The following is a 27,987-nucleotide window of genomic DNA, read 5'->3' as shown; positions in this document are numbered from 1 at the left end:
GAATTACCTACAGAGACAACAAATTTTATTCAACAAAAAGCATTATCGTGTTACTTAAAATATTTATATATATTAAACAGGTTCTATCGCACTTTCAATCCGATATCAATCCCTATTTCACTGTATAAGAAATAACCCCATATATGTAAGTATGTTTGTTTCAGCTCCGTGTTTTACAGACTGAATGGTATAATGTGAAAGAAAAAAGAGATTATATATTGTCTCTATTTTAACGCACACCCGCTAATACAGTAATCGGCCTACTGAGGCTAAAAATTACTACAGAGCGATCTATGTATGCCAACAAAAACGTTACAGTAACTACAATTAAAGCAATAAAAATTAAAGAGTGTACAGATCCTCTTTACTACAGATTGCAGTCCCAACAAGAATTGGATGATAGAAATTAATTCAAATACACTGTTCTTCTTTTAAATACTCGTTGCTCTGTGCATAACAGGAGCGATGAAAACCACTCCAACGGAGTATCATTTCCACTCAGCATGCCACCTATTGCCCTTATGGCGGAAAACCTGGCAGCGGGGGTATTCACCTGCAGAACCTTCGGTCACAGCTCAATAGGAAAGTGGAGCACACGTTGCACGGACTACATGCCTCCGTACTTTAATTGGGAGAGCAGGTTTCGCACTACAATTGAAGAGGAAGGATGGCACAAAGGCATGAAGCCTGGCCATAGAACTTTTCACATCTATACAGACGGCTCTAAAACTTTAGACGGAGTGGGAGCGGGTATTTACTGCTCAAAACTAGGGATAAGGCTATAAGCCTATCAAGCTGCCAGACCACAGCAGCATTTTCCAAGCGGAAGTTTTTGCTATGGGGAAAGCCTAGAAGAAAAAACTCAACTATTAATAAATACGTGGACAGTCAGGCAGCAATAAAAGCAATAAGCTCATATTGTATTAAGTCCAAAAACGTTCGACGGAGCAGGGAGGCCATAGAAAGGCTAGCCGCAAACAGTAGGCTACATATCTATTGGGTACCTGGTCACAAAGGCATTATGAGATAGGAAAAAGTGCCGTTAGACTACTTTTTGAGCAAGAGAACGACATACCAAAACCGCTAAATACAATATACAATGAAATGGACGACCACATGAAAAGGCGAGTGGAAGCAAGGTGGACTAATCTGACCACATGCAAAACAGCAAAAGTCATATGTAGAACTAACGACAAAAAACTGACTCAATTCGTACTTACACTCTCGCTAAAGGACTGCAGAACTATCATAGGTATGCTGACAGGTCATAATCTATTGGCTGCACAAGCGTACAAGATAGGTATTGCTAACACGGACAAATGCAGGAAATGCAGAGAGGATGCTGAGGAAACTTTAGAACACCTTCTGTGCGTTTGTTCGGCATTTTTAAAAACGCGCTTAAATTGCCTGGGAACCCCCCGGATCTCCCAGCTCTGCTTAGATTCGCCAAAAGCGTTGACATCCTACATGATGTCTACTTTCAGTATTCGTAGAGGTCGGTCTCCATCTGGTAAATTAGTGCAAAAGGAATCATTCAATAAATTTATATGCAAGTTTGAAACAAATAATGCATTCGTCAGAGTTGTATTTTTAATGAGGGAAGAACTTGCAATTGATAATTGTTTCGTGACGCCTAAAAGCATACAAAAATTAAATCATTTAGAAATTTAACCACTTGACGCAAAGGCTCTTTTCACAAAAATGTGTTTTTAGTTTAGTTTTCTATTTTGTACATAGAAATTTTATATTATTTAAAAATTAAAATAACAAATGACAAGTAGCGAATGGCGAGCACGATTCGTTCATGTGTATATACATAGCTAAGCAGACTTCTCTCCCCATTCTGAGCATTTTGGTATGTACATACTTACATACGAGTACATGTCTGTGTCTACATATCTCAATCCCTTTACGCTGTTACTTATAACCGTTATTTGAGCAAAACTATTGTACCTTAGGCAAAAGGGCCCACGGGTATAAAAACCAAATACCTGAAGGAGAGATAGACGAAAACTACGCTCTCTCTTAGTTTACAGTTGATGATAAATTCCTTATCTTTTGTCTTTATTCCTCATTCTTTGCCTGCTCTATTTTGTATTAAGTGTCACTACTAACTTTTGTTTGTTTTTGTGGTAAGCCAAAAAAAACCGGTGCTGCACACAAGGAAATTGAATATCGTTCATTTTCGTAAGCACGGCAATTAGCAATAAATTATTTTACCAGTTGACTTGAGTTTTAGAATAATTCTGTATAAAAAAGTAAATTGCGGGAAAATAATTTCGATATATGGGCATTTACACCAGTAGGTGCACCGCAGACAAAATATTAGCAATTAATAATATTACATTATTTTAGCATATTTGCACAAGAAACAACCATATTTAATGTAAATATGTAAGTATTCATAAGAGATTTCGAAAAATCCGAGTACAAAGTCGTGCAAGCGCAACTTTTTTATTTGTATTGTATATCTCTATTGCACTTTTTGCCAAGTTCTTAAAGAGAGGCATTATGTCTAGACTTTTGCCCTCTACATCTTTCGGAGAAAACAAAAGTAAACTATCTGATTGCAAATAATATAGGTTTCTGCTTTTGCATTATCGCATATTTCGACGTCCCGTGCGACATTGACAAACGACATACATACATATATATGTATGCATGTTATCACTTTCTCGAAGGGACATACAGAAAGATCACCAAATATTAAGCATAAAGATAGGTATTTTATGCAATTAAAATAAAAGAAATCGTACTGAAAACTGAGAAGATTTGTGGTTTTGGTACTTTCGTATATAAAGTAGATCACGTGCGACATTGTAAGGGTGAAACTAAAAAAATTGAAAATTAAATTTATGTGTATTTATCAATAAGTCATTCTGTAAATATATACTTTTGAATCATTTAAATCTGGATGAGCCAAAAAGACGGAGATTAAAATAAGGAAGGCAACGATGGGGAGAAAAGGTGAAGGAAGATCAAACAAAACTACAAAAGAATAAATGAAAAAACAAGAAAAGAATACGGAATTCTAGTAAACAGTGGAAAGCGTTGGATAAAGGAAACAATGAAATGAAATAATGAATGAAAAGAAAAGACGATATGAGCGCGTATGCTTGAGACAAAGTCGGGAGAAGCTCGCAGAAATGTGAAATGCAAAACGAACAAGCCTTACAAATGCAATCCAACGTTGGCACAAGCTGTAAAAAAGTGGAGGCGTTTCCAAACGGCATGCAAAACACAATTAAAAGTACTTGAGGAAATATGAACATCCACAATTTGTGAAGCCATCATTAAATGGTGTGAGGCTAGAAGTAGGAGATAGCGCTAAATATTTAGGTGTTTTCATTTAACATTTTTGAGGCGTCACTACGTTTTTAACACATTCGCCACCATTCCTAAGAATATATTACAGAGGGTAAAGGACTTTAAAGGTCATGAAATTTTATTGAGTACGAAATTTCTTTCAGTCGTCACATTTTATTCTTTCACAATCGTACTCGATTCTAGGCTTTATATGTCGCAATGCATCTTAATTTTCTGACCCGTATACCTAATAATAAAATTCAATGATTTGCAAGCGTTGTTCGTTTGTAAGACGATTCATGGTTAACTGAAGATTTTTGGCAGTGAAACAAAACACGAAACGTGCGTCAACTGTTTAAAAAGATAATAACTAAAAAATCACCTTTTAGCTTCTTCTTCTTGTTATTCATATAGGATTGAAGTCTACGGAAAAGGTGATAATCACAAGGTGCAATATCCGGAGAGTATTATGGTGGATGCGGCATTAGCTCCCATCCGAGCTCGGTCGGCTTGCCTAATGCTTGCCTTGCGGTATGAAGTCTTGCGTTGTCGTGATCAAACCGAATATAAACGACTGTTTACGGCTCTTGCTTGTTCTCACTTATCATTTGGAGACCTTGCGACCAACTTTGAATAACATAGAATTGAACATATTCAAAATATATTTCTTAAACAGGCATTACGTTTACTTCAATTTGAGGCCCCTGTTCTATCGTATAATTACTTATGATTACTAATGATAATTAATCCTAGAAAAGAGAAGAACAGTCCTTTCACTTTTATTTATTTTCAGTATTATCGTCGACTGCCCAGTTCTACTTGACCGGATAAGCTTTAATGTTCATCAAAGAAGCCTTCGCAATTTTTACACTTTTTATGGGGAAAACTAAATTTGCGAATAATGTATCCATTTCTCGCCCACTTCGAGACTATAATTCATTATCCAATTCCAGGCTGGTTGATTTCGCTTTATCTCGATCTAATTATTAATTGTAAAAATTTAAAATTTAGTGTCTTAATATCGCTCTTATATTGACTGCTAATATTTTTGTTACCAAATTTTACCTGTTTTTTCCTCTACATTTTTGTCCAGTCTGTAAGGCACTTTATACTGTAAATTTTACAATTCAACTAGACGTGAGTTTCAATATACCTGCTCGGAAAAAGAGAAGTAGCTGGTAACCTGCTACTGTGGTATCACAACGGTTTGGCAGCGGTCTAATAGCGTAGACAGACGGCGGTGTCAATCGGGATTTAACGGGCAGTTTTGTCAGTAAAAGGTGGACCGTAGGCAACAAATACGCGTATTAGTCTAGTTGCGTTTAATTCCTACGATAATTCCGAAATAAATCATTAATCGCGATCAACGCTACCGTCTATCTGGCCTATAAGTGAGTTGATTTAAATACCGACTGCCCCTTTTATGAAATTAGTCACACCGAAATATTGTATGAGGTTCGCTGATATCGGCATTTGCATTGTTGGCCGCGCTAACAATGATACTTTGGTGTTTCGAAATTATTTTGAAAACCAAAAATGTACCAAACTCAAATTTAGCACCCATCAGAGGTTTAAGTGCTAAAAGCTAAGCCTATTGTGAAACTAAAACAACGTTTTGGATGAGGTTTTTTTCCAGTTTAAATGTGTACCATGGTCACGTGCGACATGATAAAAATGCCCATATGCACAACATTTAGTCCATTGTACTGCACTCGGGTTCCCTTTTTAATTTTCTTTAAACCTACTCGACTTCCGAAGAAACCTGAGTCAAGGCTGTCGCTTCTTAACACATCAGTGACAAAGACCTCAAACCTGATTCGAGCGAAGGTCGAGCAGACGCACAGAAAGTGGTTCACCGTCTCATCGTCCTCTCCACATGGTAGGCAGAGTGCACTGTCTGTTTCGCCTATAGAAAGTGACCCGTCATCAGTCCAACCAGCTGCCTACAGCTCCTAATGCTCAATGACAGGAGGACCTGCGAGAGCCGCTCTCAGCCTGCCAAGCTCGCTTGTGGGTTGAAGTAACCCGTTTGCTAAGCACGGCTTTGATGGCTGCAGAAGCGAGAGGCCAACTTCTTTGGCTCGGAGCCTATTCTAGCTAAAGAGTCAGAGGTACGCACGTGTCCCGGGACTCATGTTAGCATCATAATGTTATGTCTAAAAACATAGTTTAGGCTGGATTTACAGGACTCAATAACCCTTAAAGTGGTTGGAGGGCTGTTTAAGGCCACGAGCACAGCTTTGCCGTTTCTGCATGCATATACAGATTTGCCTCTCGACCAACTGCCTGAAACGCGATTTCGTTAATATGAATTCTTCTTTACTTTAATTAAATTAATTATTTTTATTCTTATTAATGAAGCATTTTTTCTTTTCCAATTTTTGATTATCAAATTTCGAAATATCATTCCCAACGCTAAATGCACTTTTTAGTAGATATCCCAGCAATTGCCAACTTCAGCTTTAAAACTAATTATTTTGAAACAAAAAAAGAAACTTCAATGCAAAGTTTACAACATGCAACATGTACTAACATATCTTCCAGTAAATTTCTTGGAAAATCGCTTTCCTTTGTCCTTCTGATAGGATGTAAATAATCTGCCAAACGAAAGATGCTTTATGTGTATGTATGTACGTGCATATGCGTGATTATTTTCAAAATGGAAGCAATGCCATTTTGAAGAATGAAGATTACTCAATGGCCTTATAATAAAAGTAGAGAGTATCATTCTCAGCACTATGCTCTGTTGTTATGTATTCGTATTTAGGTCACACGACCCACACAACAACAAATGTCACATAATCTCTGTAATATGTAAATAATATATGCTTGTGTTCACACAAAGCATGTTATATAATCAGCGTTCTCTTGTAAATGTACATATTAACACACACACAGGCGCATATAATATTCTCGGCAGGAGACAAGGGACTAGTGATAAAAAAGGAAAATAGAGAAATCCTGTACAAAGGACACGATTGAAGCTGTGATGCTGTGTCGAGGCCGCCGCCAAAACGAGAGCTTCACACATACATATATACACACGTACATTTGTACATTTAGATGTAGGGGCAACAGTAGCAGAAACAATGGCACCAGCGTCGTTGCAATTGCAGATTCTGAACACGCTGCTTACACATACACACGCATGTGTAATGCTGGCTAAGATAAAGCTGCATACGTACATATGTGTGTGTTTCTGTTGCAGTATTCGTTGTTGCATATACATACATAGTATTAAATTGGTGGTATGGTGTAGTGTACGAAAGGAGGCGTGCATCCGATGCAATTCGGCGCCTTGGCCAGACATTAAGTTGACTAGACTTGAGTGTGCTGTGAGCATGATTTGATTTGAATTCAGCACTAGTATATATGCATTTGTGAGTAAGTTGGTGTTTGTGTATTTGTGTGCTTTAAGGCAGGAGGTATGGCTGGCTTACAACTAAACTACATACGAGTGGTATGTTGCAACAATGAGCACGCGACAATGATCGTGAATTTTGGACTATGATACGAGCATTCACGATGCGACTATTACAAATAAGTATGTACATAAATTTGCATACATATACTTACATATGTGTGTATGTATGTAAATTCTTGCAAATGCACCTGTGCACAATGGATTTCGCATTTAAGTAAATACTGTCTACCAGGAAGTAAAAGCCTTTGAGCATTCTCGAAATTGATGCCAATGTGTTTTCTTTTACTCTAATTTGCTCTTGGCTACACATATTCCAGTAGGATTATATCTCAAACGCTAATGGGTTGAATATTATATGTAATGCAACTTTCAAAACATTTTTACTAATATTTATTATTTTTGCCCTAACCAAACAAATGGTATTTATTTTCCTTCTTATGAATCGGCTGTTTAGCTGCTTATACGTCTCCTCATTTTAGACTATAGGTGATATGGCGTTGATGTTGTTTTTTTGTTTTTTTTGGAGGAAGTGAGGCACAACTTCAATTGAAGTTCCAATCATTCAGGTCATTTAATTTTTTTCGAAAGGACTTCCCATAATGGAATCTAATGAGTCAAAAGTGGAACCTTGTGTGCTGAACCTATTTTCTGGTGGATGAAGAATCGATTGTACTACTTTTGAATAATTGAATTACTAGGTTGTGCAATAAGTCCCTGAAGCGAGAACCTGGAAGGGCTGAAAAAAAACGCTTCCATAGCTGTCTGACCTCAACATTTGATGAAAAACGCTTTATACGCATACATGTTTTTTGGTCTGAGAACAGATGGCAGTTGCTAGGGGCCAAATCTGGTGAATACGGTGGATGCTTCAACAACTTTAATTCATGGATTTCAGCCATTGTTAATATGCTCTTGTGACAAGGTGCATTGTCATGATGAAAAATGATGATGAGCTAAATCTCATCCATAATAATGAATCGACGCACAAAATCCACTTTATCTTTTCGAAAACGCGCTAAATGTTGCTGAGAAATGCGTATTCGAATGTGGTTTTGTTCCGTTGTTAGCGAATGTGCACAGACCCAATACTTCAGTCAAAATATTGCCTCCACTGCGCAATGAGATGCCTAGGCCTTCTACTGGATAATTTCCCAATACGATATCCTGTATTTTTTCCACGATTTTTAGTGTTATTGTTGTTCTTGGATGTAATTGAGGTGGATCGTCTTCAAGGCTTGTACGACCACGTTTAAATTGAGCAACCCATATTTCTACAGTAATAATTGATGGCGAAAAGTCCTTATACACTTTCACCATTCGCTATGCCAAGCTGTGAACAAACTATGTGTGAGGTATTTACGAATCTCTGCTTTCAGATTATGGGCATGTATATGCCACCAAATATGGAATATGGCACTATTCAAATGTTCCCCGGGGCTTCGCACAGTAGCATGCACCGAGAAGTCGAATTTCTTATGTCTCTGCTACATAGATCCCGCGTAATTTCAGCAAAGGTCTGAGTTATGTTAATTTTAAAGGCATCGGACGCTTGTCACTTGTGGTGACTTCAAATTACACACGAATCGCCCGATCTTTTAAGCCGATTCATATCATCTCCGCTTTACCGGTTATCAACAGCGACCCGTCCCAATTAAAAAATCCTGCATGTGCTTAGGCCGCGACAGAACAGAAAGGGGACTCAACTGCGGATAACTTCGAATATACATAAGTGCATATGAGTGCTACTTAGTAGTAATAAAAACATCAGCATGACGTCTTTAACCATTGTCCATCTGTAAACCCTTAATTTCTACAAGGATAGATCCAAACTAGAAAATAAGAGGCTATGGAGTTTTATTTTTCTAAAGAATTAGGATTAGAATTATTATCCGACTTCTGGACTACATCATCAATCAATGGAGGCAGCTATACTAAGATCAAAGGCAAGCGTGGCAGCTCTAAATGATATTAGCACTGTCTTCAGGGTCAGCCTTATATGTGTCCCGAGACATAGAGATATTGAAGGAACCGCAAGGCCGACGAACTAACCAGAAAGGGTACTAATTTTCGTCTGTTTGAAAACAGAGGCAATATTGGAATTCCTATGGCAACTTACAAATTAGGGATAAAAAATAATATTCTGAATGGAGAGAAGAAAATACGTATTTTACAACCAGGCTAATTTGGGCGCAAGTAGATTAAAAAGGTAAGGAAAATTGCTTAACCTCTCAAGAGCGAACATCTCGAAGGTCGTGGCTTGTGTCACTGGTCATAGGCTGTTTGGTAGGCACTTTTCTAGGTTAAGAATATTTGCGCATGAATACTGCAGAAGTTGTAGAGACGAGGAACAGGAAGAAACAGTAGAACACTTCCTCTGTAATTGCTCAGCCTTAGCTTGGAGTAAAGCAAGGATGTTAGGAAAATACCATTTTGACTCTGTCACGGAACTATCAGGTGTTGGGATAAAACCTCTCCTGCGCTTCATAAGAAAGTCTAATTGGTTCCAAGAAAAGTAAACAGAAAAGTTCCCGAGTTACACAGTGGCACCACAACGGACCTATATGGTCTAAGTGAGCCATAAGCCAACTGCCACAAAAACCTAACCTAACCTAACTAATTTATATTGTATATAATATCATATTTCATGATGGAATCTAGCTAAAAGGACTGTACGACTCTTCCGAGCCAGGAACCATATCTCTACTACTAAATTTCAATCTAAGAAGATTTGTAGGGAAGAGCAAACGTCTTTTCTTTTTTTTTTTTTTTTTGGTAAGCGAATAGTTTATCAGAATTAGGCTGCTGGCGCGCAAGGAGGACAACCAAATATATGGCCTAGCCAAATTTGGACTGCTTCCTTAGTTTCAGCAGAAAAGAGCGTCGAACGCAATTGTTGGTATCCATTACCACGTCGTACTATAATCACATTATTCACTTTTCCTTCACTTATTACATATACAAATAGGTATATAATTGGCGTTTCCAATCTCTTTTGGGTGTTTAGCCGAGCTCATCGTCCTATTTGTGATGTACGTCTTGTTGCTTTTCCACTTTTCCTATTAAGCTTTTAACCCTTCGCGGACAAACCCGCAAACGCCATAACATAAGAGCAGGACGACATTCCCCGTCATTGATAATTGAAACAAAATGTTACACAAACGATAAAAGCCACAAATACGGGACTTCCCGATCTGACCTATGCTATCAAGTTTGGATTGCAAATAGGAAAGGACGGCTATATTCGCAAAAATAGAATGCATATATAATGTCTAAAAGCTAATTCAATTATTGATTTCGATCATTTTGCTGCAATCCCGAAGTGATTACCTTCATTGCATCTGAATATATAGCAAGTGTCCCACTGAAACGTCATTTCAGAAACTATTGACCGCGAAAGGGTTAATAAACCACTGCCCCTGACCCACACGGCACCAGTGTGAATTTCTGGCACTAAAATTAATATATTATACATAGGGTTCTTCGATAAGAGGGATCGAACTTTAAAATTAAATAAAGCAAACAATTTAAGTGATATCGTCACACAGGCTTCTTATTTCATATGTTGGCGGCCGCTGTAGTCGATTGGGTTTGTGTATGACTATTACTCGGATTCGAAAACCACTGTGGGCAGTAACATCACATGATAGAAAAGGTATTTTCTAGTAGCGGTCGCTTCTCAGCAGACAATTGCGAACCTCCGACTGTTTCTCCGTCACGAAAAAGCTGGACGTAAAAAAACACTTGCGATTTGGAGGTGGCATAAAATTATAGATTTCCCCATTTGCTGAACAACATCAAGACGCGCACCACAAATCGGATGACGAGCTGTGTGAGCTATAAGCTGTGCTGACCTTCATGGCCGCAAACGTTTATGGTGTATCTGCACAGATCAACAAATTCACATAGCGCCACGGTGGTTAGTGAATGCCAAGATGGCGAAGGCCTGGAATTTCTCAATTATTGGGCATGGGAATAAGTTTCTGCCCTCGTAAAAGAAGGTGTCACTGCTGATAATATTTTTGAGTCCGCTCTAGTAATATACTGGGGATTTGAAGGTGTAAATGTGAGGTCTCGATCGTAGTAGTTGGCATTCGTTTGAAGCGTAAAGATCCTTTTTTATCTCACGTCAAAAATATCTACGTTCGTCTCGAAAAACAGCATTTGCGGGAAGTCATGTTTCATTGCTACCTTTTAAAGAAAAGTGCAGCTGAAACGTTCGTATATTGATCAATATTTACGGTAATCACACTCCATCAAATACAACTTAAAGAGTGCTTCCGACGCTTCCAAAGCGGCAATTTCGACGTAAGCGATAAAGATTGCGAAGGGGCCCGAAAAAATTCAAAGATACTCAACTACAACAATTATGGGGATGGTCCAGAAAACAGGTAACTGGGTGCCCCATCAATTGAAGGAGAGGGATATCGAGAGACGTTTGGTGAGTGCGAGATGCTTCTTGAACGGCAGAAAAGAAAGGGTTTTCTGCATCGCCTCGTCACTGGCAATGAAAAATGGATGTAATGCTTTCATCGTCTGATATCGATCGTCATAGACAGTAAGCGCAGCTCTTTGCGTATCTTCGGAGAAATAAGATTGCAAAACAGTGTATTTTTCGGTTTCGGTCGCATGGATCTTCCGGGAATTCTCGTAACCCCCATCAACTTGAAGAACACTTATTCTGCAATCCGCTAATTTGACAGCGGTAGCTTTCACACAGAGACAATTCGAGTGGACTTATTGAAAACCCCTTATGCTCGCTTACTTACCACGGAAATCAGAGGCGTTTTCATCATAATTATAAAACACACGACATTTAACTTTAATGCCTCATAATAAATCCCATTTTGCTATGTAGTGTGAAGTAGGATGTTTTATTATTCAATTAAAATGATTTCAACAAAATGCTTTAATTAATTCACTTAAACACGATAAAAACAAGACAAGTACCAGGAACTCCAACAAAAGAATAAATAATGCACGCGATTATGGAGGAAAACGAAGCCTGCAAAGGCCAATGGATAAATAGTGAGCGGTACAGGGTAAAAGGTGGTAAAGCAACAAGAGCAACAACATTGCAGTAGGAGAAGCTGCAGTGCCGACACTTTGATAAGCATCCTTTCAAAAATGGATGCAACACAGACCGTCGTGCTGGCTGGCTTCTGGTTTATGTGAGTGCGGCTAAAATTTATATATGCACATAGTTTGCAACTATGGTTGTGTGTTTGCGGTGGGAGAATGCCCAGATTGGTGTGTGCGTGTGTGTGTAGGTGTAGATTTGTTATTGGTTGGTGTTTTGTGGCGCATTACACATAATTGCGTTAATGAGCGAGAAAAGAATAATTGTGTCGTAAGTGAAGTGAAATGAATATGGGTAGTCAAATGGGATGCCCAGGAACCGAGTTGGGTTGCAAGATTTCCGATCAACAAGCAAGCAAACAAACGAAAGCGATAATAGAATTGATAACGACTATCAACGTGTGTGAGTGATAACGAGAACAATTATGGATATATTTCATAAAAACTTTGCTTTTTCGCAGTTGCGATGAATAGTGAAGTTTTTAGGTTATACTAATACGTATGCAATTTAATTACTGTTCACGTATACATATGTAAGTGCACATGGATTACATAGTTGCACTACTTCCCATGTATTAAAAATGGTTTATATACAGAAAATGGCTAGCATTTACAATGCATGTGCACGACGAACGTAAGTATATACGTATGTATATAAGAATGTATGTATCATATATACATGTTCCAATTAAACTATTTACGTAACTAGCCCACATGACCTGACAGTGGTGCATTTGGCCCACATAACAAAAATCAAAGCGTAAGCAAACTTTGGATGTGAGTTTGAGTTAATTGTGCGAGTTTAGGATGTCAGCCGGTGAGAGAACTGCACACGCAAAAACATATCTCAATATATGACATATGAACATCCTCATGTATTATGTTTGTATTTAGCAACCAGCGCGCAACAAAGATGTGGTTGGGGTTCTAACAAATTATGCTGCGATATAGCTTAGGTTAGGTTAGCCTGGTTGGCATTAAGCCACGTATAAACCTTTTCGTCCCTAGCGATACCAGATGGAGACCGGCCTCTACGAATACTGAAAGTAGACATCGTGTAGGCTGTCAACGCTTTTGGCGAATCTAAGCAGAGCTGTTAGATCCAGTGGTCTCCTTGGCATTTTCAACGCGTTTTTAATAATGCAGGGCAGACGCACAGAAGGCGTTCTAAAGTTTCCTCAACATCCTCTCTGCATTTCCTGCATTTGTCCGTGTTAGCAATCCCCATCTTGTGCGCTTGTGCAGCCAATAGATTATGACCTGTCAGCATACCTATGATAGTTCTGCAGTCTTTTCGCAAGAGCGTAAGTACGAATTGAGTCAGTTTTTTGTCGTTAGTTCTACATATGACTTTTGTTGTTTTGCATGTGGTCAAATTAATCCAACAAACCTCCATTCGTTTTTTCATGTAGTCGTCTATTTCGTATTTAGCGGTTTTGGTATGTCGTTCTCTTGTTCAAATGGTAGTCTAACGGCACTTTTCGCTATCTCATCTACTATTTCGTTCCCCGTAATGCCTTTGTGACCAGGTACCCAATAGATATGCAGCCTACTGTTTGCGGCTAGCCTTTCTATGGCCTCTCTGCTCCGTTGAACATTTTTGGACGTAATACAATATGAGCTTATTGCTTCTATAGCTGCTTGACTGTCCACGTATATATTAATTATTGAGCTCTTTCTTGTTCTTGTGTAGGCTAGCTCTGCGGCTTTTCCCAAAGCAAAAACCTCCGCTTGGAAAATACTGCTCTGGTCTGGCAGCTTGATAGGCTGCTTTATCCTTAGTTTTAAGCAGTAAATTCCCGCTCCCACTCCGTCTAAAGTTTTAGAAACTTCTGTGTAGATGTGAAAAGTCCTGTGGCCAGGCTTCATGCCCTTGTGCCGTCCCTCATCTCTAATTGTAGTATGAAACCTTCTTTCCCAATTCAGAATCACAAACTTGTTGATTTGAAAACTTTGATTAAGGGAGATTCGCATCTCATATATATAACGACTGAATTTCTTGCTTCGCTTAAAAAACAATTTTTCGAAGAGTTTTACGAGTCCATTTTGGAAGAATTTAAGAACACAGTATGCGATTGCCAGTTTAAGAGACGCACTCGACACTAGAAATCCGTGCGATCGAGCTTTAAATCATGCGCCTGGTACTCATTCTATTACGTGTAGAGATCGCAACAGACGACAGACTTATAAAGTAGACGGCAGACATTGTGAGCACCTACAAACTCTCCACGGGCTACTAGACCCTTACAACCGAGTCTATAGTTATGCGCCTAAGTGACCAAAATCCCAAGCAGTTGTTGTATGACAGCGAGTACTCCTTGATAGTAACAAACTGTTCAATTGTTAGCTATCAAACTAATTTTAGTTAAGAGCAAACTTTTGTTTGAATGCCCTCGTACATTAAACAAGGCTCATACGTTTTTATAAATTTATTTCTACATATTTTATAATGCATTCTGCCGCAAAAACTACTTAACATGTTTTCAAAGTTTACGTCATTCTACATTCATTGTCAAAACGAAAATTTTGCTTCTGATACTGATTAAGTCAAACGCAGCACACTTACGACACAAAATCCGACATGGCACACGTTTTCGCTAAACTATGCCAAAGTGAATGTGTTTGGCTTTTATAGGCACACATCTACACGCACAAATACCCACAGACGCCTGTACAGTTGCAGTTGAATAGATTCATCATATTTGAAATTACAAATTGCATGCTTCGATGTGCTTGCTATAGCTGCCGAAATTTATATGACTTTTCTCGTATAAAATGGCTAATCAATTTCTTTTAGTTGTATCTTACAGCGATACGCTCCATGTACATTTTGTCAAAAAAGTATCAGAAATCGGTAAATAAAACATGAACCATTGATTATTCATTCAAATTCATTATATTTCTTTCAAGATTGAACTCTTTCGGAATAATAAACCGACAAATAAACCAATCATAAAAACATTTGTCTAACAAATATTTCGAAATCGGCATCAGTTCTCGCCGCGTATTATTTTTTATGACTTCTGCAGACTCGTGGTAAGTGATAATTTGAGTTTCAAAGCGAAGAAAAAATCAGCCGCGAAAAATCAGGGGAAAATGATGATTGTATGCATGATGATCTGCGTCGAGAACCTTATCGCGAAATTCGTTCACAACATATAATGACAGCTTTGTGAGATTATGCATTATCGAGATGCATAATTAATAAATTTTTTTTTTCATAAATTTGAAATTTTCGGTGAATTTCTTAGCTTCCTGCAAATATTTGAATGGGCTTTTTTGTATAATGAATGTTCGATACTTTTTTTGACAGAATGTGCCTTTAGCAATGCAAAAATAATATTCGGTGAGTGAGTGTATGTGTGACAGCATGTATTTGTGGACGACCACTTGTAAAATGAAATTCTCGAAATAGCGGCGCAGCCAAAGCCAATAAAATAGATGAATGCGCGCGCACAAATCTAAAATGAGTTGAAAAAATGCAAACTATGTACTAAATAACCATTCATTTTCTAATGTTTTGCTTCTCTTATTTCCGATTTGAATCTAATTTTTAATTTGTTTCTTTGATTTTGTAGTTTCTTTTTTTTGTCCTACACCGCGTTATGGGCTGTTTGCGACGTTGTGTACGATATGGCGGTGGAGGTACGCGTGTCAGCAGGGAAGAAGCACCCGCAGACGGAGTGACAATAAAAATAAACCATGCGATTAAATAGAATGAAATAATTTTTACTTATAGTGTAAACAAGTCCAACAGTTTGTAAAAATATTTTGGGCGTGCGTGTGTATGTGCACACATGTTCCCGGCAGTGAAACACCAAAGTGTTGAGAAAAACATACTAGTTTACTATTACAGGGTCTATACAAGCAAGGTCAGACTATACAAAGCAAGCTTACTGCTAGGATATTTGCCTACAAAATGGGCTGAGGTTAAGGTCGTATTTATTCCAAAGGTAGGGAAAAAACCCGAACAATTGCCTAAATCATACAGACCAATTAGTCTCAGCTCATTTTTCCTTAAAACAATGGAAAAGATAGTTGATCAGTATATTAGGGAATACAATCTAGCTAAATTCCCACTGCATCGACTTCAATTTGCCTATCAACAGGGAAAATCCACTGAGACTGCAATACACAGCCTGGTAACAGTTATTGAAAAGGCTATTGAGTCAAAACAGATAGCTCTATGTGCATTTATTGACATATCAGGAGCCTTTGATAACACCTCCTATGAGGCAATCTATAATGCCCTATATCTAAAGGAGGTACCTGAACCCATCACTAGATGGATAATATTCATGCTGAAATCTAGGACGATCAGCACCGAACTAGGAGGAACAATCAAATCTATCAAAGCCACAAGAGGTTGCCCTCAAGGTGGCGTACTCTCTCCTCTTCTGTGGACTCTAGTTATAGATGAACTTCTCCACAAACTGAATAACCTAGGATTTCACACTCAGAGTTACGCTGATGACCTAGTAGTTTACGTATTAGGGTGGCATGAGGAAACCATTTCGGATCGCATTCAGCAAGCCCTTACAATAATAAACAAATGGTGCACGGAAAAAGGGCTCTCCATCAACCCATCCAAAACAACACTTGTACCGTTTACTAGGAGAAGGAACATAAATCTCAAATGTCCGACCCTTAATAGAACAACACTTGAACTCTCGACAGAAACGAACTATCTTGGCGTTAGTCTTGACAAAACGCTTACGTGGAACTCCCATATTGAGAGAGTTACTTCAAAAGCCACAAGGGCATTCTTTGCCTGTACAAGGCTTTTTGGTAAGACATGGGGACTAAGCCCTAGAATGACCTTCTGGACATTCACCACAGTTGTAAAACCCATAGTCACTTATGCATCCTTAGCATGGTGGCCCAAGGTCAAGCAAAGAAAGGCGACAAACGAATTAAGCAAACTGCATCGCCTGGTATGTGTTGGTATTACAGGGGCTATGAAAACGTGTCCCACGGATGCATTGGGTGTGCTCCTGAACATACCACCGCTTCCAATTCTAATTGAAAGGGAAGCTCGATCGAGTGCCTTAAGACAAAAAGGTATATCTGAACTTAAAAGTGGGGATATGAAAGGACATTTAAAGATCTTAGAAGACTTCCTACATAGTCCCATTCTTCATAGGGATGATATACTATCACCCAAACCAATACTCTTCAGGAACTTCCAAGTTATAATCAATGAACGAACAGACTGGAGAACTAACTCTATCACCTTCAAACCTGGCTCCCAGCTATGGTTTACTGATGGGTCCAAATTGGAAAATGGTAGAACAGGGGCAGGAATCAATGGGCCCAAATTCAAAAAATCGATTCCGATGGGATCCTACCCAACAATATTCCAGGCAGAAATACATGCCATTGAAATATGTGTGAGAGAATGCCTTAGAAGGAAAATGAGAGGTACTCACATCTACATACTTTCAGATAGCCAAGCGGCTTTAAAAGCCCTTCTATCTACAACCATCACCTCTAAATTGGTAAACGATTGCCTAAACCTCTTAAACACGTTAGGAAACCTCAACACAGTAACACTATGTTGGATTCCGGGACATGAAGGACATGAGGGAAATGAAATGGCTGACGACCTTGCAAAACAAGGAGCAAATATGCAACTTACTGGTCCTGAGCCTTTCTGTGGACTGACAAAAGGCCACATTAATGAATTCCTTAGGAAATGGGAGGAAAGAAAACTTGCCGCACACTAGCTAAACTGTGCCGGTCAGCGTCAAGCCAAACTATTCCTAAGTCCCAACAAAGGAATATCTGACAAACTTCTCTCACTAAACAGAGTAGATCTGCGTCTTTTAACAGGATACCTTACAGGTCACTGCAGCCTGAGGTACCATCTAAACAATATTGGTCTATCCGAGACCAATGTCTGCCGCTTTTGCGAAATGGACATAGAAAGCTCAGAACATGTGCTTTGTGAGTGTCCTGCGTTGGGCAGACAAAGACTTCACCACCTTGGTGGTATCGTAGTATCTCCATGCAATCTTTGGAACAACAAACCCAAAACTGTGCTAAAATTTCTAAAAAGCCTAAAACTCTAGGGTTACAAAATAGGCCTTTCACAATAGATCAGCTCTGGTCGCAGTGCGTAATGGCCTTCTAATAATAATAATAATTACAGGGTCCGGCACTCGAAGTGTAACCAACTTCAGACCGCTCGCGTAGCTGATGCACGGGCATCAGCTGTCTGTTAGTTGGCTAAATGACAGTCCAGAGTATTGTTAAAAGCGCGCGGGAGCATTTTGCCAAGAGTAAACGCGAAAAAAGAAAGTAATGGATTTAAAACCTAATAGTGCGATTGCATTATATTTGGCTAGAAAATTACAACCAACTAATGTTCATGAGCGCGAGAACCTTAAAGTAAATAAAGTTTTTGTTTATCGCACCATTACTCGTCACAATGATACTGGTAGCACCGCGAAACGTCATGGAGGTGGTTTTCAAAAGACTGCAACGTCACGTGAAATGGTTCAAAAAGTGAATAAGTGACTTGAGCGAAATCCCCGATGAAGTGCCAATCAAATGGCGAAAGAACTGAAAATAACTGACCGTAGCCTTCGCCGTATACTGAAAAGTGATCTCAAAGTCAAGACTTACAAGGTCCAAAAGACGCATGATCTCACACCAAAGCAGCAACAAGTCAGACTTGAGAGAGCGAAGGAGTAACTTTGCTTAGCCGAAAGCGGTCAATTTCCGAACATTGCGTTTTCTGACGAGGAAATGTTTCAAATTGCGCAATTCTTAGACTCCCAAAACGATAGGTTTATATGACCGACCGTTCATACGAGAATTTGAGTCATCGATTGGCCACCAGGAGACAGCACCCGCCACAGGTAATGGTTTGGGTCGCTGTAACCGCAGACTGGCACTCTCCAAACGTTTTCAGGCCTGGCGTCAAGGTAAATGCGAAATATTATCGGGAAAGTATTCTAGAGGTTGCTTTGAAGCAGCAGGACAAAGCTCGAGTGAACGAAGAATGGCTAAAAAACAACGTTCCGAACTTCATAACGTCCACGCAATGGCTCTCAAATTCACCAAGCGCGAATCTGATGGATTATTTTCTTTGGATCTTTTTTGAGAGCAAGGTCCGAACTGGAAGATTCACCAGGCTCGAGGCGCTGAAATAAGCCATTGCCCGCGAATGGGCCAAAATACCTGCAAGTCACATCTGGGCAGCTTTCGATTCCTGGACCATCTCAAGGCCATAGTGAAGGCAAAAACTGGTCACATCGAACTAAAGGAAATTGATTATTAATTTTGTATTATGTTCACACATTTTTTACTTTGAATTGAATAAAAGTAATTTTCCAAACTAAATTTATGGCCTTTTTAATTGGTTACTACACTTCGACTGCCGGACCCTGTAGAATTTCTTTACTAAAATCGAACTAGTCCGAAAAAGACCAAATTTGTACCGATTATACAATAATTTTATTTAATCCTTGGATTTATGCAAATATTGAAATATTATATTTATAAATTTTTTTTTTCCATTTTAGCAATACTCGAGAAAGGGAGGACTAATATTAGTAGTAAATATAAGGCTGTTAAATAAAACCTTTTAATATTTTTAATTTGACCTAATAAAAAATTTTTAATAGTGTATTCACGATATTTTTTTTTAATTTTTAATTACTCATATTATTGATTTTGGTCTATAATTGAACTAATAATGAGAACTAGTATCAGACTAGTATATTTCTGATCGAAATCTGATAATTGACATCCCGTATGGCATCCTCATGTACAAAAATACTAGTTGATTGTTTCGAAAAAAAAAAAAAACAGGTGACACTAATGAAATAGTTGGCTTTTCAGTACTAGCAAAGTGGCTGACGAATGGCAATGCAGAGCGAGGACAATTGACTTCCGTCTAGGATATTCTAACGTTAAATTCACCAGTTGATTACAAGCAAATTATGATGATGAGGATCACCGAAGTGTGGAGAAATCGCTAGTTCAGAACTAGCTATGTTTACTGCAGGGTTAGCTTTGTGCGCTTGCTCGATATCATCACTAATGGTAACGCAGCAGCTGCTTTTGGTGATCTCGCTCATATTATTGTTGTTCTTTTAGCTTTTGATTTTTGGCTGTATGCCAAAAGTAATGCAAGCAAAGTAAAATTATTGTACAGTAGCACCCAAAAAACAAACAAAAAATAACGTAGTAAAAAAGAATTTTCCCCGGGCTGCGAGCGTTCAGACGGAACGATCTCAACATCAGCAACATCCGATACAACAAAAATTCAAATTAAACGAATAAAGATCGAGCAACCTATGCAACTAACCCATGTATCTATGTATCAGTCAGCGGTTATCTGCCAATTGCTTACTACTGCAATAAATTGTGCCATTAAATAATTTGCTGAATGTTTTTGCCTTACTTCCAAATTGTTAGTATTAGCTGGGTTCGACTCACCACTTCCCTGCTCGCCAAGCGAAATATTCCTATGTGAAAGCAACAAAAGTTTATCGATTTTCAAGCAACATTGTTTTTAGCCTCTTAGCAATTTTCAAGCAACATTGTTTTTAGCCTCAAGCGACATTTTTCCAAGTATACGTAGGGTTATTTTTTTTTTTAATTATATGTGCTTACCAAATTTAATCGTTCAGTGTCCATTTGTATATTTTTAGATGTTTCTGTTTCGTTTGCTTTTCTTTGATCACAACAAATTGTTCCACAAATTTTTTACTATGCGAACTGTCAAAACAAAAATAAAGCAGTGCTGCCAAATTATATGCCGCCTAATCGCTAAGTTGTTAGTGATTCAAAAGCAGCTATTGCTTATCCAAATCCAATAAGAACTAGCATAAATCTTCAAGCAAACACAAATTTGACAGCTAATTTAATGAATCTTGAGTCCGACTGTGTAAACGGGTAGATTAATTTATGCTTCTATAATTGCGCATACCTATATACTTTAAATGAATGAGTGGATAAGCGCATGGTGTGTGAGCACATTGTCAACACATAGCAAACGAAACTAAGTGGTAGAATAGCCCCGTAGGATCTCGGGAGCAACAGCACTTGAAATGTTATTTTCGTGACTGTATCGACATTACTAAGAATCAAAATTACTTGTTAGGTTGTTCGCATGAAGTTCTAACTTACGCAGATGGTGCCGATATCGTCGCATTCATTACTCATACGGATTCTGTCAGCTGGGCGTAAACCGTGACAATTAGTAGAAGTAGTTGAACTGAGTGGGGAATTAAGTATTCATTTTATATGTCGTTAAACAAGCAACAAATATATTTTTAGCTTAGATTGGAGTGAATACCAAAAGACTACGGTAGTGGCCTGTCTCTCCCACCAACCATGAACAACGTGTGTAGTCAACGAATCGGACCAACTGTCGCATCCTTAACTTAGCTGTGTCTCTTAGATCCACCAAAAATTCTGAATTCATGAACTCCGTCTCTTTCTCGGAAGAATGGAGCATTGGTTACACAGGTGTCTTAAGTTATATCGTATTTCTCTCTGATCCGAGAGAACCAATTTTCAATAGCTGCTACTGCTGAATTTGAATAAACTCCTAAGTGGTGTTAACTTTGAGAACATCGTCGACACAATAAAAAGTCTGTAGAGATACGAGTACGATAAGAGTACGATCTTGGTATCCAATTTACGCCACCTCCGCGAAAGATAACCATACCCGCAAATCGGTCATGATAAAGTTTTAACATTTGCAGATGCTGTTCAAAAGCATTAATTAGGTGCCAACAAAGCCTGCTACACTTTAGTGCTCTCAACATCAGAAGACATACTGAACAGATGAGATTATTTACAACTTGAAATTTTTTACTGGTAGTTTTTTATGGTTAAAACACCTAATCCACCTGCTGTGATGAGATGCTTTTCGAGAAGAAGAATATCTAATCTTTAGCACACGCAACAATCTAGTACGATTTTTGTAAAAATCGCGTTAATTTACAAGTGAACTATGCCCAAAAGGCAATCATTGGCAGAAGTTTCGGCCGCCCGATCATCATTTTCCTACAGACAAGCCAGCTGCTTGCAAGCGACTAGCGTATCAGCGCACACGAAACGCGAATATCTCATCTCATACAGCGAAATTGAAAGCAGGTTAACGTAAAAATAGCTTAGTCCAACATGAAAAGAAAAACAGAAAACGTCACAACAATAGCGAAATAAAAATTGGGGAAAAATTAGCTAAACTTGCGTATATGTTGGGCACATTGAAAAAGTAATGCGAGCGAAAAAGAGAAGCAAATAAGGGAATAAAAAAAAAAGAATTTGCTGATGTTTATCAAATATATTCTTCTGCGAATATGAAAACTCTTAATTGTAAACACGTACTCGTACATATGTATGTATGTACATGAAAACAAGCATATTACACAGAGTATACAAATTGCTGCGCAACTTAGTCAGCATAAGTCACCATGAGATGATTTAGATATGGCACAGGTGAGCTTGACAGCCAATCAAAGTGCGCTGCTTCTGCCTAGTGAGAGATTGTGATAGTTAACCCTTTGCACTCCAGCCTAGTAATGCATAGAGGCTACCAGCAACTCCAGCACTATATTAGTTCCAAGTACATACCTATGATGTAGAAGAAAAATAGAGTCGTTTCAATAAAACAAAATTTTTATTTCTTAGCTATTTTATAAACAAAACATATTCTAACTTATATTATAAAAGAAAAACATAAATTTTAGGACTTAAAATTTCTTAAAGTGTGATATCTTTCGAAACAATTGCCCATATGCATTCGCGGTTTACCGGGACAAGTATCACAGTATTCCGAAGTTTCGCGTCTTTGTCCTTTTTCCTGTCTATTAGAACAAACAATACAATCTCTTTTCTTGCCTTTTCGCAATATGTGCAGTTTTTTGTCCAGTCTTGTTTCAGTTGCTGAAGTGGAAGGTCTTGATCGATCTTCGCGGAATTCACCTACAAGTTGATCGACTAATCTCTTGACGAACTTCAAATGGGACAGTGGTTTTTCGTTCTTACTTTTTTTTACACACTTATATAAAATGTATGCATTTATTGCAGACATCTCCATTCCCCAAAAGAACAGCTTCCTCCACCACTTAAGAGATTTTCTTAGAAAACAATATGATGATGCGTATTGATCAGCGCGATCAACACCACCCATTGAAGCCGTGTAGTTAACAACAATTTTTGGCTTTTCCACATTTTGTTGTTCACCTCCTCTTACAAATCTGGTTTTTGTAATGAATCCAGCGCTATCACTGGTGCTTATCAGCGTAACCACCCTTTTATCTTTCCAAGACAATATCATCGTTCTTCCCTTTTTGTAAGCGATCGATTTATTTTCACCGAATTTGGGTTTCTTTATTGGATCAGGTATGCCCTTGCGATTGATTTTTATTGTACCTGTTAGATGGCATTTCATTTGTAATAATTCTTCCGCCAGGACAATGCTAGTGTAATACCTATCTGTATACATATGGTAACCTTGTGCATCTGGTACGTTCGACAATAAATTGTTATACAGGTGCAATGGAATTCTAGTACTGACAGGCAATTGAGGTTTTATAAGATTATCGGAGGTAATACTACCATAATATGGGAGAATATTGTACATATACCCAGTTTCTGAGTCAGCCAAAACGTATATGCGTATGCCCCATTTTGTAGGCTTATTTGGATTGTAGGTTATAAAACTAATTTTACCTTTGAATTTTATTACCGATTCGTCGACACATATATCTTGTCCTGGTATAAAATATTCCGCAAATTTCGAATTGATATATTCCATAAAATTACTGACCCGTTGAATCCGTGTTCTGATGTCTGTTTGTTGCTGATTAACTGTTTTTAAATGTAGCATCCAAAATAATTGGTTAAATCTGCTTCTAGTGAACAAATCAGAAAAAAATGGTATTTTGGTATTTGCACTAGTAGACCAATAATCTTGAACATTTGGCAAAACCACAGTTCCCATATTCAAAATTACATCGATAAAGGCCCAAAATTCCTCCTTACTTGTGTCGCGCCATGTATGCCATATAGAATCTTTGGAAAGAGTTTTATTTTTCAATTTGTTCTTGGCGTAACTATTTGTTTCTGACACTATTTCGTCCACTAACTCTTCCGTGAAATACAGTTTAAAAAATTGTAATGGTTCCTCGATGTTGAAAACTTGTGGCCCTGGTATTTTATTTCCTGTTGAAAAATTGATTTTTTCCAAAGGAATGTCGCTTCCCGTAATATTACTCCATACATCGCCGTCTACAGATGGTGTATCTTCGTCCTCTAAATCTGATTCAATAATTGCAATTCTTCTTTTTTTTCTAACTACTATTACGTCACTATCGTCACTATCTGTCTCTAAATGATCTTCTAATTCTATTTCACTTAAATCGTCGGCAAGCAACGCAAAATCGAGTTCATCTTCCACATCACTTATTTCACAACTATCGTCAAAATTTTCGCCTTCCATCTTCACTAGGGTTATAACGTTATGAGTGTAACGAAATAAACTTAAATAGAGCACTTTTTACTCTTATTACAATGTAAGCATAATAAACGTATCATAAACACTATAAGATTTTTTTTTTTTTTTTTTTTTTTTTTTTTTTTTTTTGTATGTATACTTTTATTTGCAATCTATCTTGACGACAATAAGCAAATGTTATAATATTTGTAATCTTAACCTAGGTACTTAACAGAAATGGTTTAGTATCCACTGAGACTAACCATTATATGCCATTTTATGTTGGGATATTTTATATTATTTATATGATAAATCTAGTATATGGAATCGTTTTAGTCGTCGTATACTTTGACTATTATCTAACAGATTTATAGCTAGGGTATTACAATGATTGTCGAGCCGATTAATATAATTTTTGCTATATTTTTTTATCTCTTCTTTAACATAAGGAATATTGAGGTCTTTATGTATCTCCTCATTTTTCACAAACCAAGGAGCACCTGTTATTAGTCTCAGAGTTTTTGACTGGTAACGTTGGACTATTTCCACATTGGAGTGACTTGCTGTTCCCCAGAGTTGTAAAGCGTAAGTCCAAATCGGTTTTAAAATTGCATTATAGATTCTTACTTTATTTTCCAGGCTTAGCTGCGATTTTTTACTAAAAAGCCAATACATCCTTTTTGTTTTCTGGTTGAGTTGCTTCACTTTAGAGAGTATATGTGATCTCCAGGTCAACCTTCTGTCAAGATGTACACCAAGATATTTCACAGTCGTATTTTGTGGTATTTGAGTACCACAAAGATTAACAGGAGGACAGTCTCCTTTTCTAAGAGTGAACGTTACCTGTGTAGATTTTTGGGGGTTGACTCTAATCCTCCATTTGTGCATCCATTTCTCTACTTCATAAAGCTCTTTCTGTACATTCAGCGACGCTCCTTCTGGGGTCAGCGATGTTGCAATTATAGCTGTGTCATCAGCATACGTTGCAATGCTTACATCTGCCAACACTGGCAAATCGGCAGTGAATATTGTGTACAGAACCGGACCTAGCACACTGCCTTGCGGCACACCAGCATTTATGGAGTATATATTAGATGTCACGCCTTGATTTACAACATAATACTATAATAGATAAGCACAGACTATTTTGCTTACCTAACTGTTAAGGGCACCAAGGCAGCAAAACAACCATGTCGCCGCTACGGCGACAGCGGATTTATTGTTAGCTTTTTAATGTCGCAAAAACGGCGACAACGGAGTGCAAAGGGTTAAGTTCTTTCGGCTGCTGCTATAGTGATGAGGAAACAAATGGGACGCGTCCTTACTAATTTTACGAATAATACACGTTTATGAATCATATACGTCTACATTTTTAGCTGCCAAAACCAGTCGACTTGAAATAAAACTGAATACTAGGCACACGAGATAACCATTTATTAAGATTGATGCGGGAAAGAAAGCAGCTGTAACTCAAACTTAAGGTAAGGTGTCGATTGTAAAGGACAAAGAACAAATGAAACAGTTACTGGAAAAACGGGAAATATTTAGTATAATGTATATCGCTTTGATAAAAAGGTTAAAAGGGGGGGATAGAGGGGTGTATCACCATCTTAAAACTGAAAACCGAACCTGCCGGAGGCTTATAGTTTTTAAGTAATTTAATGTTAAAGTTCTCTTATTTAGTGAAAAGTTGGTGTTGCCATACACAATAAAAACGAAGTTCGTATGCAGGGATGTTCAATGGAAGGTTCATTGTAAAACTGCAGTATTTTTTGCTGTAATTTAAAATTGAGAAATATTTTTGAAAATAAAAACATACAACTCATCGAAACTTAAAAACAATGATATTAAGCGTATCACAAAAAATAATAAAGTAATTAAAAGCCAAAAATTACGGTTTATAAGTGTATTGTATTGCTTCGATCATTATTATTATTTCCCGAATAATTTGGAGTTATAAAGAGTGTTCCTTAACACCTCACTAGCATCCCCACCAAGTTTCATTAATAAAGACATAATAGTTTGCCAAAAATTGCCCAATAGACATTATTCTAAATTCCAGCCGGAAAAACAGAGATACAGTGGCTCAACAATTAACATACATAGCATGCAGCTTCAAATTCAAAGTTTTTGTAAAAAATGCAAGTTAAATACTTTTATTTTTATATTTTTCTATTGGAGATTCAAATAGAATTTAAAAAATAGTAATAATAATTTACAAACCCATTACCTTCTTGTTATAAAAAATTCATCATGCAGCATTCGCCAAATTGGTGCCAAAAAAGAAGTCGGACATCTGGCATTATTGCGATTGTTTGGCACTTTAAAACGGGGAATTCTACAATACAATTAATTTTCTCTCGGTAAAACAGTGCACAGAAAAAACCAAAAGTAATAAATTATAATAAAATTTCAGTTGTTTTTTATTGAATTAAATTCCAGATATGGGTAAACAGCGCGGACACAGCTCAATTCAAGACAGAAATTTAATTTTTAATCATCATGAAAAGGGTAAAACCGTTCGGGAAATCGCAGAAATAGTAGATGGACCCCGTTCGACTGTATACGACGTGATAAAACGATTCAAAGAAACAAAATCCGTGAAAAAATAAGAAGAAATCGGGACGACCAAAACTGTTTTCAGCAGATGAATGCAGATGAACGATGGATAGTGCAATAAATTAAGAAAAAATCCAAATTTGAGCGCTCCTAAGCTCGCAACAGAAGTCGTGCAACACCTTAACTAACTGCAACCCCGAAAGTATACGTATAGTGTTGCGAGAGAACAATTTTAATGGAAGAGCTGCACGAAAAAAACCTTTCATACACGAGATTAACCGACACAAGAGAATAAAATTAGCAAAGAGATAAGGAGATCGAGTTCTGGAAGCACGTTTTATTCGCAGCTGAAAGCAGGTTTAACATATTTAAGACAGATAATATGATTGTCGAGAAGACCTCATGAAAAGTTGCTGGTTTAAGTACAATTTCCAGTACTAGCTAACAACGATCCCAAGTATAAAGCACTTGATCTCCATCTATGGCTTATGTACAACTGTCCTAAAGTACTTGAAACCCCTCCGCAATCTCCAGACATCAATGTAATTGAACATCTGTGGGCTCATTTGGAAAACCAATTGAAAAAGCTGGTTATTAGAAATAAGAAAGACCTAGAAGATGCTATTAAAGGAGAGTGGGGGAAAATAGATCCTTTAACACGCAAGAAGGTGGCCGAATTTATGCCAAGAAGACTCAATGCTGTGAGAAAAAATAAACGCTTGTCGACATAATATTAATTTTTTTCTTAAATATTATTTGCCTAATTCTACTTTATATTTATACGTATATGTCCGACTTCTTTTTGGTCATGCTACAGAATCCGGCACTCAATACAAAGTAAAAAATGCGTGAAAATAACACAAAATTAAGAATCAATTTTCTTTTGCTCGACATGACAACCTTTTCGCAAGGTCCCGAATGTGACTTGCAGGTATTTTGGCCCACTCTCAGACAATGGCTTTTTTAGACGCCTCAAGTCTTTTAATTTGGACCTTTCTTTATTAATGGCCCAAAGAGAATGATCCATCGGATTCGCGACTGGTGAATCTCAGAGCCATAGTGTGGACGTTATGAAGTACGGATCGTTGTTTTTTGACCGTTCCTGTTTCAACCGAGCTTTGTGAGACTGTGCTGAGTCCTTTTAAAACGTCCGTGGTCTGCC

The 27,987-nt window shown here is 37.8% G+C and overlaps 1 protein-coding gene and 1 long non-coding RNA gene across 4 annotated transcripts in view; one reads left to right on the top strand and one right to left on the bottom strand.

The window, feature by feature from the left end:
* LOC128862259 (protein encore) overlaps window positions 1-27,987 on the bottom strand; it is a 116,857-nt gene that overhangs the window by 62,469 nt on the left and 26,401 nt on the right. The gene's annotated exons all lie outside the window — the stretch shown is intronic.
* Window positions 1,976-26,059, top strand: LOC128862262 (uncharacterized). 2 transcript variants are annotated; one of them, XR_008454447.1, is made up of 3 exons: window positions 1,976-2,187; window positions 24,716-24,851; window positions 24,906-26,059. It is a non-coding gene; the product is annotated as an uncharacterized LOC128862262 (long non-coding RNA). The 2 variants fall into 2 exon arrangements; XR_008454446.1 differs by lacking the exon at window positions 1,976-2,187 and adding an exon at window positions 2,196-2,394.

Source organism: Anastrepha ludens, chromosome 4 (assembly GCF_028408465.1).
Source record: "Anastrepha ludens isolate Willacy chromosome 4, idAnaLude1.1, whole genome shotgun sequence".
NCBI classification, from domain to species: Eukaryota; Metazoa; Arthropoda; class Insecta; order Diptera; family Tephritidae; genus Anastrepha; species Anastrepha ludens.
This window is presented reverse-complemented; position numbering and strand designations above follow the sequence as displayed.